The 14,098-nt window shown below is 33.5% G+C and overlaps 1 pseudogene; it reads left to right on the forward strand.

Moving 5' to 3' along the window:
• The first annotated feature begins 1,047 nt into the window (after window positions 1-1,047).
• LOC100915633 lies at window positions 1,048-2,171 on the forward strand (annotated as a pseudogene).
• The last annotated feature ends 11,927 nt before the right edge of the window (window positions 2,172-14,098 follow it).

The raw sequence follows: 14,098 nt of genomic DNA on the forward strand, positions 1-14,098 counted from the left end.
TTTCCTCTACTAAGATAGATAAATGACTCTTCTGCATCTTATAGATAATTCCCTGGAGAACTAAGAGATTAAAAACTGAGAGGCTGTTCATTTGTCACACAGCCAGTAGTTGACAAAGGAAGAATTTGAACACAGATCTTGAATCTGTGTCCCTCTATCTATGCACTAAACCCTACTTCCTGAGGAGGTACAAAAAGCTGATAATTACAGCTACTTTCCTTTTTTTGTGCATGAAAAGAAGAGCTGTTTAATTTTTAATGAAGGTTATTTTTAATAGAACTATAAAAATTATTTGTAAACAAAATAGAAATGAGCTTGTATAACTTTTAGAGCTATTAATTTTTTTCCAGGATTAAAGTAACCTAGCATAAGAGAGAATTCTGTTTTGCAGGGAAATGTTGGTCAACAGATAGACTATTAAACATCATGTTTAAAAAAAATAATGCAGTCAGCTGTAGGATTAACTGTCCTATATAACATAAAAGAAAGGAAATGAAAGCTCACTGGGGATTAAAGACACAGGATATATGATTCAAATGTGACTTTGGGCAAATTACCAATTCTGGAAATGCAACAATTGCTTAAAATCTTACATCTCTGCTTTTCACTGGCCCACTGAGGTTTAAGATGCAAAATATCTCTTAGAAATGATCTCAGAGATCATCTAATTTAACCTTTTAACTTTATAATGAAGTCCATCAGAACACGATCTCTTTAAAAGCAGAGATTTTGTTTTTTAAGCTTTTTTGTATCCTCTATGCTTAGCACAATGACCAGCACATATTAGGTGCTCAATAAATTTTAGTTGATCGACTAACTTCATAATTTTAGGGTCTCAACTTCAACATAGAAGTTATCACTTTTGAAATTTTCATTCATTTAAGATGTATTGTCTTTATTTACACATTTTTGTGGGTTGAACTATGAGCAATGATTTCTATCCAAGATTTAAGTCACTGTCAAAAAAATTTCTACCTTTTAGATTTTTTTAAAAATTAAAAACATAGTTGCTCTTCCAGTTTTCATTGTAGCATCTGTAGTAGCAGCATGTCCTACTGGAAGTTCTTTACTCCCAAACATGGCTTTCTGCCTCAAAAAATAGAGTAATAAAGGTGAAAGATGACCACATCAAACTCATTCACCTCACTGACTTTATGGGGTATAAAACAGATATAACCTAAATCACTAGGGAAGTAGATAGGATGGACTCAAAAGTGAACAAGAAGGAAGTGGTCTGGATGGTAACCATTGTGGAGATGTCACTCATGATCATTATAAGTATCAGAAACTATGCACAAGCCCCTTAAAGTCTCCAGATCTACAAAAGCCATCTTCGCTGAGTTGATGATGAAGAACTGGCACAAGTCCAAGGAGAAATTGCAAGTACTACAAAAAGTGGTGGGAAGTTGATAGCAAGAAGTAGTTGAAGAAAAACTTTAATAATATAAAGAAATATTGTCAGGTAATCTGATTAGCTGCCCATACTCAGATGCTTCTGCTTCCTCTCAGGCAGAAGAAGCCTGAAATAATGAAGATCCAAGTAGTGTGACTGACAAACTGGAGTGGACCTGTGAGTAAATGGGGCAGCAAGTGCCTGTGTTTGGGCAGGATAAGATGACTGATATCTCAGAAGTAACCAAGATCAATGGTTACAAAGATGTTGCCAGCTGCTGCCACACAAAGAAACTGTTCTGAAAAAACCCTCCAAGGCCTACATAAGTTGATCTGTACAGACTTTGACACTGTAACAATATAGGTGTTTTCTCTGGCCCAGGCTGGTCAGATGGGCTGCAGCTATACAGCAATATCAACAAAAAGATCCACAAGATTGGTCAGGCTACTAGATCAAGTTTGAAAAACTCATCAAAAGTAATGCATCCACTGATTAGGATTTGTCTGACAAGAACATTAACCATCTGGGAGGATTTGTCCACTAGAGTGAAGTGATCAATGATTTAATTATTCAGAAAGTCTGTGTTGTTGGGACTAAGAAGCATGTTCTTATCTTATAAAAGTTTCTGCTATCATAAACTAAAAGTCATGCCCTGGAAAAGTTTATCAGCATCACTTCTAAATTTGGTCATTGACAGTTCTAGAATGAGGAAGAGAAGAAATCCTTCACAGAGCCTTCAAAAGGGATTGTATTCCTTAAGAAAGGATTGTGTAACTAAGGATTCCTAACCAACTTAAAACTGGTGGATTTTTATTAAATTGCAATTATTAACCATATATACATGTACAGATATATAGATATATGTCTATGTATGTGCCAGACACCACAACTATTAAAAAAGTAATAAACTCTCGATCAATTAGAATATCCATGCCAAATCCTGAACCCAAAAAGGATCTGAAGGTCACATAGCTTTTTTTCACACTTGGATCACTCTTGTGGATCTGCAATTTCCACAGTCTCTTTTTTTTGAAGAAGTGAGAGCCAGGATTGGGAAGAGAAGACTAAAAAGAAATTAACAATGAGGAAGACTAAAAGGAAATAAATAGTGAGGTATAAGACATTTATGCTTCCTCTTCTCATGACTTTCCACTTTCACTGACTCTCCACTTACAATAAATGTCACAATAGCTTCTTTTACCTTAAAGACATTATTTGGACCTATTATCTCCTTAAGTTCAGCTATGGCCCTGAATATCCTATATCACAATAACAAATTGCTTTAAAAATTTTACAGCCCTTTTTCCAAGTATTTTTTCTTTAAAAAGAAGATTTTTTTTGAGCTGGCAAGGATGGAATCTTCCATCACTCAGAAGCAATGGAGGCAATTATCTTACCTTATTTGACAGTTAATTATCACATCAGCCTCTTCATGGTACAGATGATTAATGTCTAGTAATCAATGGGTTTACCACAGTCCCTTGCTCTGAACTTAACTACCTAATGTCAAAGTCTCTCTTGGAAACTTCATACAAATATTTCTAATAGTCTGAAAGCAGAAAAATGTAAAGGAGCAGAGCTGGCACAAATGGCCAAAGGGAACATCTTACTATGTGAAAATAACTGGTAGGTAATTTGGCAATGACTTTGGGTGAGCAAATGGGAATGAAAATCATCTGATGTGTAAGCTGAAAAGCTAAGAAACTGAGAGTATAGGCTTTTGCCTGACAGTTTTAATCATCTTTCTTGTTTAGTTTCATTTTCAATGATATCTTGGATGGGTAAAAGCACATTTCATTCAAGAGTTAAAAGGGGTCAGCTTGGGGCTGGTCATGGAAGCTTTTGATCTTTCCTGCTGACCTGGAATTAGTGCATGTATACCTGAGCAACTCTCAAGCATACCCAGCGCACCAGAAAATGTGTTTTACGCTACATTGATATTGCTGGCAAGGCACAAAACAAATGTACTAAGTCTAAAATAGCTTGACTTTTGCTTTAATGCTTTTCTGAAGACGAGTTGTTTGAATGTAGTTTTCAGGTCTCACTTTCACAAGGTCTACAAATATATTATTTAGGCTCTCACAAAATTTTGTTCCTTTGGAAATTTGCAGTTTAATACTGGAACAATTGGTTTCTTCCCTCACTATAAGTTTATACACCAAGTTGTATGAAGACCAATTGTCATCACAAACACATCAGTTCATTGTGTCCTTTCTACTTCAAGAGAAAAAAATCATGTATTTTTGCATTGGATGGTTAGATCTAACTTTCAGATGTTTTGTAAATTTTTGCAGTTCTTTTAAAAAAGAATTTCATTTAAAAAATCCCAATGGAACTCTTTCTTTTAGGTAATCTGGAAGAAAAATGGAAAGCTCAGCTAAAATTTAGAGTTGGGTCATGAATTGACTGGCTAATGCATGTACAAGTGAGTTTGAGGTTATTTCATGGGTGAACTGAAAGCAGAAATATGTTGGGGATGAGGTGAATCTTCCCTATACAATGAATAAGCCAGTGTGCTTCTGGGAGCTCACAGTTGAAACCAGTAGTAGATGGGAAAGCAGAGGTAAAGATAAGGAGCCAGATTCAAATCAAAGAAATCAGAGTAAGACAAATGCAACAGTTAAGATGTTTGCTGGGAATGGGAATTATACTGATAGGAGATACATATAGAGTTTCTTATTAACTGGTTGTTTAGGTCTTTCTTGGAAGACAGATTTACCTGGACCAGCCTTAAATAACTTACTTTCCCAGTTGTCAGGATACAATAAACAATCTGAGATGCTGAGGAATCTAAAATAATAAACAAGTTGAGAGTAACAACTGGGGATAAGATAGGGTTTGTAATGGAAAGAACTGAAATTGTGCTTCCTATTCCCTTTGGACTCCTTCGTTCCAAAGATTATTGCTTCTATCCCTGATGGACCTATGACAGCTTTAGAAAAAGCTTAACTGAAGGCAACGGTTTATATAAACTACAATTTACTGGCCTCCCACAAGACTATTCCATGCTGAAAATTCCATATTTTATGATTCATCTGCCCAAGAAAGGACTTTTTCACCCTATCCTCTACACATTCTGCATTCCTAATACCCAGAATTAATTTAATGATTAATGTTTCATACAATGTGTTTTTTTTTTCTCATTTGATTCTGACAACAATTATTTTAGATAGGCAGAGCCAGTATCATTATTATTCTAATTGTACAGATTAGGAAATAGGTTTGGGGTTTTTTTTTGGGGGGGTGCCTTTGATAATAATAATGCCAATAATAATAATAATGTCATAGATTATTTATTTACTGAAAATGTACCAAAGATAGTGGCAAAAATAAGTCCCTTCAAACTCCAATCCATCTTCTTTGTAATAGGGAGCAACTTCAATGATAAAATAGGGTGAAACCAGCCAGATTAAATAGCTATGAAAGTCTATGTTCTCTGTGCTCTGGAGATACTACTGATTCTACCACTGTCACTAGAACCTGACTCCACTTAGAATGATCATGATAATGAGGTTGACATCGTTTATATAAATATAATTAATATAATATATAAATACATATAAATATGATGTATAATAAATATATAATACAAATATAAATTGAAAAATGAAAAAGAAATCTTGTGTACTAGTTAAAGCTTTTCTCTATTGAAAATATAGCAATAGCATAATAATGTCAAGAACAAATGATATAAAATATGATATCTTTCATGTGATAACATTAAATCTACTATGGGAATTTTTATCAAAAATGCAAAAATGTCATTTGAACTTGTTGTAAAGGATTTTTAATGTGTGCTAGGAAAGAGTAAAAACTGGAGGTCTGATTCTGAAAGTCAAATTGAACTAATGAATGACAGACATCTGCACTTAAAAATGCTTTAACTCTTCCCTAGGTAAGGTGTGTTGAGCACACAACTATCAAGCAGAAGGCTGAAGTTGTGTATGTTAAGAGACTGAATAGCATACTGAACTCAAAACTTCATGGAAGAAACATATTTAGAACTACTAAAACAAACTAAAACCATACTAAATAAAATTGACTCATTACCCCAAGGCCGCTAAAAGAAGATAAACATTTCCTTGTCTAAAAGGAGGAGAATTGAAAGATATTCTCAGAACATGGTAAACTGTCAAAAAATTAAAGAAATAATTTTGGAACAAACAGATCCCATTTCACAAAATTATTACTGGATTTGTTGAACTGTTGAAATTAAAAATGATTTATCTTTGGTTGGAACCTATTACATAATTAAGATCTAAAAGCAACTGCATGATTGACATCCACATTACCTTAAAAAAAGATGATATAGAAGTCTTGTACAAATGACTTTATCATCAGATTTATTTTCATAAATAAAAGGCAGAGTGATAGTGATGCATCAAACACCAGAAAGTAAAATTTTAATTTTACTTTAAATTTGAATATACTATTCCCAGAATCCAGGATGGTAGATAAGATAGTATGCCCCGGTGTGGGAAGATATTTTTGCACTTTGATTCTCAACATGCCTTTCTAGTAAATATCTTTTTTAAAGGCTAATTGATGTTAATTATGTTAATATTGAGGAAATATCCACTGGTTACAAGCTATTGAGTAAATACTAGCTAGCCCTAGAAATTTGATATTGGGTTAAAGAGGAATATTTACTAGATAGGAACTTGATATTTCTAGCATTAGAACCTTAAAACCTCTGAACAATACCCCTTGGGACTGAAGAGAAATGAAAAATAACCTCTGTCTATAAATCTAACCAGCTGGTAGAGAGTGAATTTGTAGATTGACTCTAGAAGTTCACTACAACAAGATTGTTGTGAAGAAAAAAGATTAAATAAATAAAAGCTCTAAAAATATTCCTGAAAAAATATTACTTCATATAGAAACAGTATAGATAGACAATAATAATGGCACTGGCTTTGTCAAATATACCTATAAGAGGTACCTCTGGATCAAATATATGAAATGTCTAGAATTCAAGAGTAGAAAATATCCTCAGTGACAAAGATTCACACAAAATCAACCAACTTTTTGTTGACAAATGTGTTAAAGGCTGAGTCATACAGACTTGTTATATAGGGAGAAGTTCTGTTCAGAATTAGGTCATTGCCACCACAAGTTACAGAAAATTGATCTTTAGGAGCCTAGATTTCTTGATCAATGAAGATCATACAAAGGAAATATTAGAAACTATGAGACATCACCACAGATTATAAAACCACATTCACTATTAAAAAGTTAGATAGACATTATCAAGGTACCAGAAGCTCTCTATCCTATATAAATAATACAAATTTTTTAAAAATCTCCATTCATCTTTGTTGATTAATTAACAAGATGACTAATCTCTATAATACAGACCTCCAAATGTTTTGGAAGATTCAATAAATAAACTGTACTGGAAAAAAGACCATTATTATAGATAAAACTGTTACTCATGATCATCTAGATATAATATTGATTTCCCCAGATTTAAGAAAAACATTTTAAATAGATGTCACCATATCAAATACCCAAATGACATGGAATGAAAAGCTTTCAAAACAAAGACTTAGCAGAACGTATCAAAATCATGTGAGGAAAAGGATCAGGTAGACAATCTGAGCAGTTTTCTGTCTGCTATTAGTATGGTTCCACAGATGATTTTGATGACCCTACATAGAAGAATTTGGGTCCACCATTTTTAATTCAATTTAAAAAGTCATTTTATTCATCTATGATTGCCTATAGAACATTAAATCTAAAAGAATAATAGCAGGACAGAAACTTATCCAAGCCCATATCCATTTAAATTACATCAGAAAAGATGAGAAAAAGATAATATTATTCATATACTCAGGTGGATTTGTGATCACTGGCATAAATGCTCCCTGCAAAAAATGCACATCATAATCCACTTGGGTCTCCTGATCTTCCTATGTAACTTTTATCGATATCATCCCAAAAGGTCATCAAAAGACACTCATGAAGCATGTTGGGGACTAAATAAGATTTCTCTTGAAACAGCAGTTATATCAATGGAACACGCAGACTGACAATGGTTATCTTTGGCCTTCCCCATAAAACCAGCCCCCCTTTATTTGTTTGATAACATTCTTTATCTCACTTCTTTTTTATGTTATTTGCAGAGAGAATGTCAAGATGGATAGGATTCAGTACTTCCAGGAATATGTCTGTTTATTGATCATTTGGCTAGTATGTACCATTTACAATACTTACTGGTAACTGAGTTAAAGTATATAGACAGCATAAAGACTAACTTAGTGCCATCTGCCCCCTTTTTTAGTACTCTGCCAATATCACTGAAGAAGCAGAAGAAGGATTCTCAGGAATGACAGCCTTTTTAACATTTTTCCTTTGTTTCACAAGGTACCATGAACAACAACAACAAAATAATGATAATAATACTAAGATAATAGTATCATATTTAAATAATACTTGAATATTTACAAAGCACTTAAGTTATAACCATCCAGTGAGATGGTCACATCAATTTAAATAACTTGCCAAAGCTCACACAGTAAGTACCACAGTTGATGTCACATTTTAATGCATCTAATATCCACTAATGAAATTAGCATTTAGGGATTTGGAAATATATAACTCTACATGTGCCTCTCCAGGTTGGAGAACATAGAAAACAGTTCTGATTTTAAATCAACAAAGATAGCCCCAAATAAAAGCAATACTGCTTCAGACTCTCTTACTTGAGAACAAGAAAATCATTTCTTGATCCTCTCTAAATTAACATATCTCTCCTCATGATTTGGACATTTTTTAGATGGAATTTGTTCACTTCGTTTCAATGCCTCAAGTCATGATATCTCAGCAATGGATATGTATGCAACCAACAAATCAAATTAGAACCAAGAATTCTGGTTCAAATTGGTCTGCACGAGTCTTGACTGGTGCTCACCAGCAGTTTCATTGACCTTGATCAGCACAAATCAGAACTTTTGGTTTCCTGTCAGCCATGGTCAGTGAAAATGTCAATTGCTTTCCAGCTGTGGACTCTGCTGACTCAAGCAATTGAATGACTTAAACCCAAATTTTCAGACATCTGTTCAATTCAGCAATCAGTTGTAGGTCCTGCCTAGAGGTCCTAAGTGCTTTGCACACTTTTTAAGGTAACCCACATCCTGCTTTTCTTTTTTGATTCAGAAAATGTAACTTCCACATGTCTTTTAGGGAAGCAGCTGAAAAAACTTTCCCTAATGTCAGTCCCATTATCAATACAGTTAAATAAAAAGAGATGTTGATATTTTTAGATGCACAGCTATTCTTCTCATATCTATTGTTGTAGCCTATGAAATTTAAAATACATTCGAAATATTTTAACATGATTCTTGAGAATGCTAAGTACTAAAACTTAGCAAAAAAAATTGTCAATAATGACAACCCAGCAGAAATCACAGATTTTTGGAGGACCCAATTAGAGACACATTAGAAGGTAAGACAATATGCTGTAAGATTAACAAATTATAATAGTCCTATTTCTGTATACAAAAGTAGAAATTTGAGATAACATTCTGCTTCATACTGAAAAGTATCCATACCTGAAAGGACTAGTTAATTGAGGGGGAAATGTTATTGAGGGTGAATCATTCTGATAATTTCCTCAACTCATTTTTTTCTTTGAACTCTATTAACAGGAACTACCATTATTATGTAAGCAGAATCACAATTATTTTAAAATATTTCTATATGATGCAGCATGTCACTGTGATTAGACTGATCTACTCAGAGTCAGAAGACATGGTTTCAAGTCTGACAATGACTGGCTGTGTAACCCTTAGCAAACACTTAACTTAACCTGTTATGCAGGTAACATCCAGAACTTATCTACTAAGTTATGGACACTATATGGGAAATATTCCTATACCAGAAATTTCCTTCTTATAGATAGTTTCTGTGTTCTCACAGGTTCTTTGCACTTACTATAGTGTACTGATTCTCAGGACAACCTAAAAATATGTCATCTCAATTGGTTCACTTTTTAAGCAATTGAGCAAATAGCATCAAGATAGTACATATACAAAATCAGATTGTCTTTGGTATTTTAATTGTAAAATTCTTCAACATAAAGCCTTAACCAGAATAGATCCTATGCTTGGATTCCCAAAATGTTAAGGAGTTAGGATATGTACTCTAACTTATTCATTTTTACCAATGAAAGAAATTCAAATAATGGGGATTTCCTTAGTTTCCAGCTCCAACAAAATAGCTACTACTAATAATTTTGTAGATGACTTTCTAGTATTCCTGATTTCATTAGGTCTAGTAGACCTAAAAAATAGGTCCAAGGGCATATGCAGTTTAGTGATTATTTAGGCAGAGCTCTAAAGTATTTTTAAAAGATAATTGGACTAGGTCACACCTACATCAACAATTATGAAAAGGCAGAACAAATCATGGTATGTGGATGCAAGTAAATACTATTATATTATAAAAATGATAAAAGATAACATAAAAGAAAACTGGAAAAACTTGTACAATCTGATTGTAAGTAAAGTGAACAGAACAATTCGATAATAATTGTTATAATAATATTACAGATATTATATATAATAATATTACAAAAACAAATAGCTTTAAAAGATTTGAGAATTCTGATAAATATAGTGAGCAACTATATTTCTGAAGAACCGATGAAGAAATTTGCTACCCATCTCCTAACAGAGAAGTAATACACTCAAATGCAGAATTAAATGTACATTTAGAAGTAAATATTTTTGGTTGACTACACGTTTTTGTTGATTTCTTGTGAGAGTTCCTCCACCTCATTGAGAGGTGAGAGAGAAGAGAAAATAAATATTTGTTTAAAAAATTTTTTTGAAATAAAAATTATATGATAAATATAAAAAGAGAAATTAATATAAAGAACATATTGAGAGAAATAGTATGTATTTCAATCTTTCTGATGTAATAAAATATATTTCATATATGGATGTATATGTATAAAATCTTCTATTGTGTTTGTGATATAGATGTGTGTGACACATATATATGTCATTACACTCTGTGGTACAGTGAAATGGTCACTTAACTTGGAGTCAAAGTAGCTGAGTCCAAATATCTCCTCTGTCAACTTACCACTTGTGTGAACTTGAATAAGTCATAACTTTTCTGAATCTTCATTTTCTGATAAGTAAAGTAAAAAGGTTGAACACTAAGCTCCCTTGACCTTGAGAGTGCTGGGAGCAAGGTAGAAAATTCCATTCTAGAACTGAGTACTTTATTATATCTAAATATTTGAGGTTTGCACTAAATGTTCCCCTAAAGATCTTTATAGTTCCAAATCTTATTCATCGATCACCAATTTAGAGCTGAAAACTAGACAGGAATGATCCAATAAGCTGTATATAGCTACAGTCATAGTAACTCTCTGAATTCTACATGAACAATGTGCCCATTGTTAGAATCATTGGGAAAATGGGGCATCAAGAAGAGCAAAGGTGAAAGAAAGCTCCTGCAGTGCTAAGACTGTCCTAAATGATTAACATAAATGCTAGTTCACTGCACCAGGGAATTTTCAGGAGCCAAATAATGAGAAAAGACTTTCTTTCTCCTTTTTCCCTCCCTCCCTCCCTTCCGTCCTTCCTTCCTTCCTTCTTTCATTGAAATACTTTATATATGATTGTGAATAGAAATTATCAATCTAGGACATTGATCATAGCTGGGAGGAATATTATAGCATGAGGAAACAGAATCCATACACTCTATATGAAGCTTGATATCAGTTGACTAAAGTTGCAATCAGATCTAGCCTACAATTAATTATCTCATTGGGCCCACAAAATTCACTCTCAATTTTTTGAACTTGAAAAAATGAGCTCAAAGGTGGGTAACAGGTGTGTCACAAGAATTGGCTCCCCTTCCTCACCAGAGTGAATGATTTGGTAGGGATAGTATCCTATGAAGAGAGCACTGGATCTATAATCAGAAAACATGAATTCAAACTTATTTCTCCCACTGTTTCCCTATGTGACTGTGGATTAGACATTTAACCTCTTTAAATCTCATAGTCTTTGTCTGTAAAAATGAGCAGATTAGATTAGATTATCTTTAAAGTCCACTACAGCTTTAAATCTATGAACCTATGAATTTCAGCAGTTATAGGAAGATTCTCCCATAACTTCTATTGCAGAAGATATAGGGGACTCTATTCTGGTACGCTTAGTCAGCCATTTCCTGAGGAATATTGGAGTCTTTCTTTAGCAACGGGCAACAAGTTTTAAATTGTGATTTTTCAGCAGTAATGACCAACATTATTGAAAAAATTAATAATTAGATTGTTCTTTTGATAGAGAAGGGGAGCCCTTTGCTAAAGAATGACCAGCAAATTAGGGTAAGGATATAGCTAATATTCATTTGCCTTCATAGGAAAAAAAAGGATGCTACAGGTAGATCAAAGGTTCTTAAACTGTGAGTTGTGTCCCAAGATGTGTGGCTCATGAAATTATGATTTATCAATAAATATTTGATTTATATGCCTATTTTATATATTACATCCCAGGGACCATGCAAAATTTTCTCAGGCAAAAATGGGTTCTGAATAGAAAAAAGTTAAGAAGCCCTGAACTAAATAATGAGCAGAGAATGAAATTATTCTCATGATACAAGTTCTACCACGTGAGAGAATCACTTAGTGATTTCTATCAGTGCACATTGGTTATCAATACCATGCCACCTTGGTGGAGATCTGAACATCTCTAATATAAATCTAATTGCTTTGTAATTTTAAGTCCATATTCAGGGGGAAATAGCTCAAACATAAATTATTATAGAAAAAGAACAATAGGGAACAGATAAGTGGGCTCCTTCACTGGCTACTAAGTGATACATTAGAAGGAGTAGGGAGACAGTAAAACCTGAGTTCAAATGTAGCTTACAAGCTTATATGTAAACTTGAACAAGTAACTTAATTTCTGTTTGTCTCAGTTTTCTCAACTATAAAATAGGAATAGTACCTCGGTCCCAGGGTTGTTGTAAGGATATTTATAAAGTGTTTACCACAGTCCCTAACAAATGTTATTGAATCATTTCAATCTTGCCCCACTGATTTTCTTGGCAAAGATTCAGGAGTAGTTTGCCATTTCCTTCTCCTGCTCATTTTACAGATAAAGAAACTGAGAGAAACAGGATTAAGGGACTTGCCCCATGCTACACAACTAGTAAGTAATCTGAGGCTAGATTTTAACTCAGGAAAATGAGTCTTCCTCACCAGGTATAGTGTTCTATCAACTGAACCACATTTCTGCTCTTTTAACACATAGTACATGTACATAGTACAAATAGTAGCTATCATTATTTTCACTTATAGGTGTGAGGACTGGGATGATGAGATAATGAATCAGATCAAGAAGAATGGGCTAGAGATAAAGAATGAAAAAACTGGAGGAACCAGGAAGGCAGGGTAGAAATTGATAGAGAGCATAGCAACTGGATGTGTGATTTCATCAGTATAATTCCCAAGGAAGGAAATTCCCTCTGTCAATACAGATAGGCCCTTTCTCTGCTAGTCATAATATTAGAGAGTTGTCCAAAGCACAGAATGATTATAAGGGACCTGCCCAGGGTCACAGTCTGTATATCTCAGAGGCGGGACTTAAATCTTGATTTTCCTGGTTCTGAGATCACTTTTCTTTAAGGCAGTTGCTAAATGAATAAAATAGTCTGGGAATTTATGATCAGGAAAAGAAACAATTTGATCTGGACTGGAAAACTGGGGGTCAGAGTAATTCAGGAAATTCCTGTTATGGAGGCCAGAAAATGGAGTAAGTAATTAATATCAAGCCCTTACAGAGAATATAGTTTCAATTTGAAACCTGTGGATTCTATTTGAAGTTCAGAGAATAAAAGAAGCTGATATCCACAAAGATTAGGGCTAAAAGAATGTAGATTTGTTAGGAAAAAACACATTAGAATTGAAAAATTCTACATTTAGGTATTACATTATGTCAAACAGAATTTATGATTAAGCCAAGTATATTGTATGTGTATATACATACATATACATATACATTATATATATATATATATACCATATATTATATATGCATGTATGTATACTATATGCATATAATTTATCTCCCCAAATGACACATTAATTTCAAGTATTACATTACTTCCACTGCCCATTTTTGCTGTTCCTGCTCACAGAGAACAAAATATTGCTGGAGAAAATTACGAAACCATGCTGAATTTTTCTATTATAGTCAAAAACTTTCTAGCTTTAAGTAAATACTTATCTATGTTTGTTCCTAAGTGAAGAAGGTATATAATAAAATCTTTTAAGTTCCCAATCCTAGTCATCCCTTTTTATCAGACAACTCTGACTCTTACTTTGTTGAGAATATTGAAATCATCTGCCATGAGCTCTCTTATATTCCTCTTCATCTGTAAAAATTTCTTTCTCTTTAACTAGTCTGTCTTCCATTTCTCCAGGATCAGAGCAAGAGATGTTTTTATACTAGCCGAGGCAATATTTTCTCAGCCCCATTATCTCTGATTTTATAAATAAGAAAATTGAAACCCAGAGGGAAGTGATCTAACCATTATATTAGAAATACCTAAATAGAAAAGACAGAATTTGAACTCTGGTCCTATGATTCCAAATAAAGTACCTTTTACTCAACTCTTCATTGATGCTAACTCCAAGTCATTTTCAACTTCTTAATTTCATTATGTGTTTTCAGCCAGTCAGTG

The sequence above is a fragment of the Sarcophilus harrisii genome, chromosome 2 (genome assembly GCF_902635505.1).
Source record: "Sarcophilus harrisii chromosome 2, mSarHar1.11, whole genome shotgun sequence".
Taxonomy (NCBI): Eukaryota; Metazoa; Chordata; class Mammalia; order Dasyuromorphia; family Dasyuridae; genus Sarcophilus; species Sarcophilus harrisii.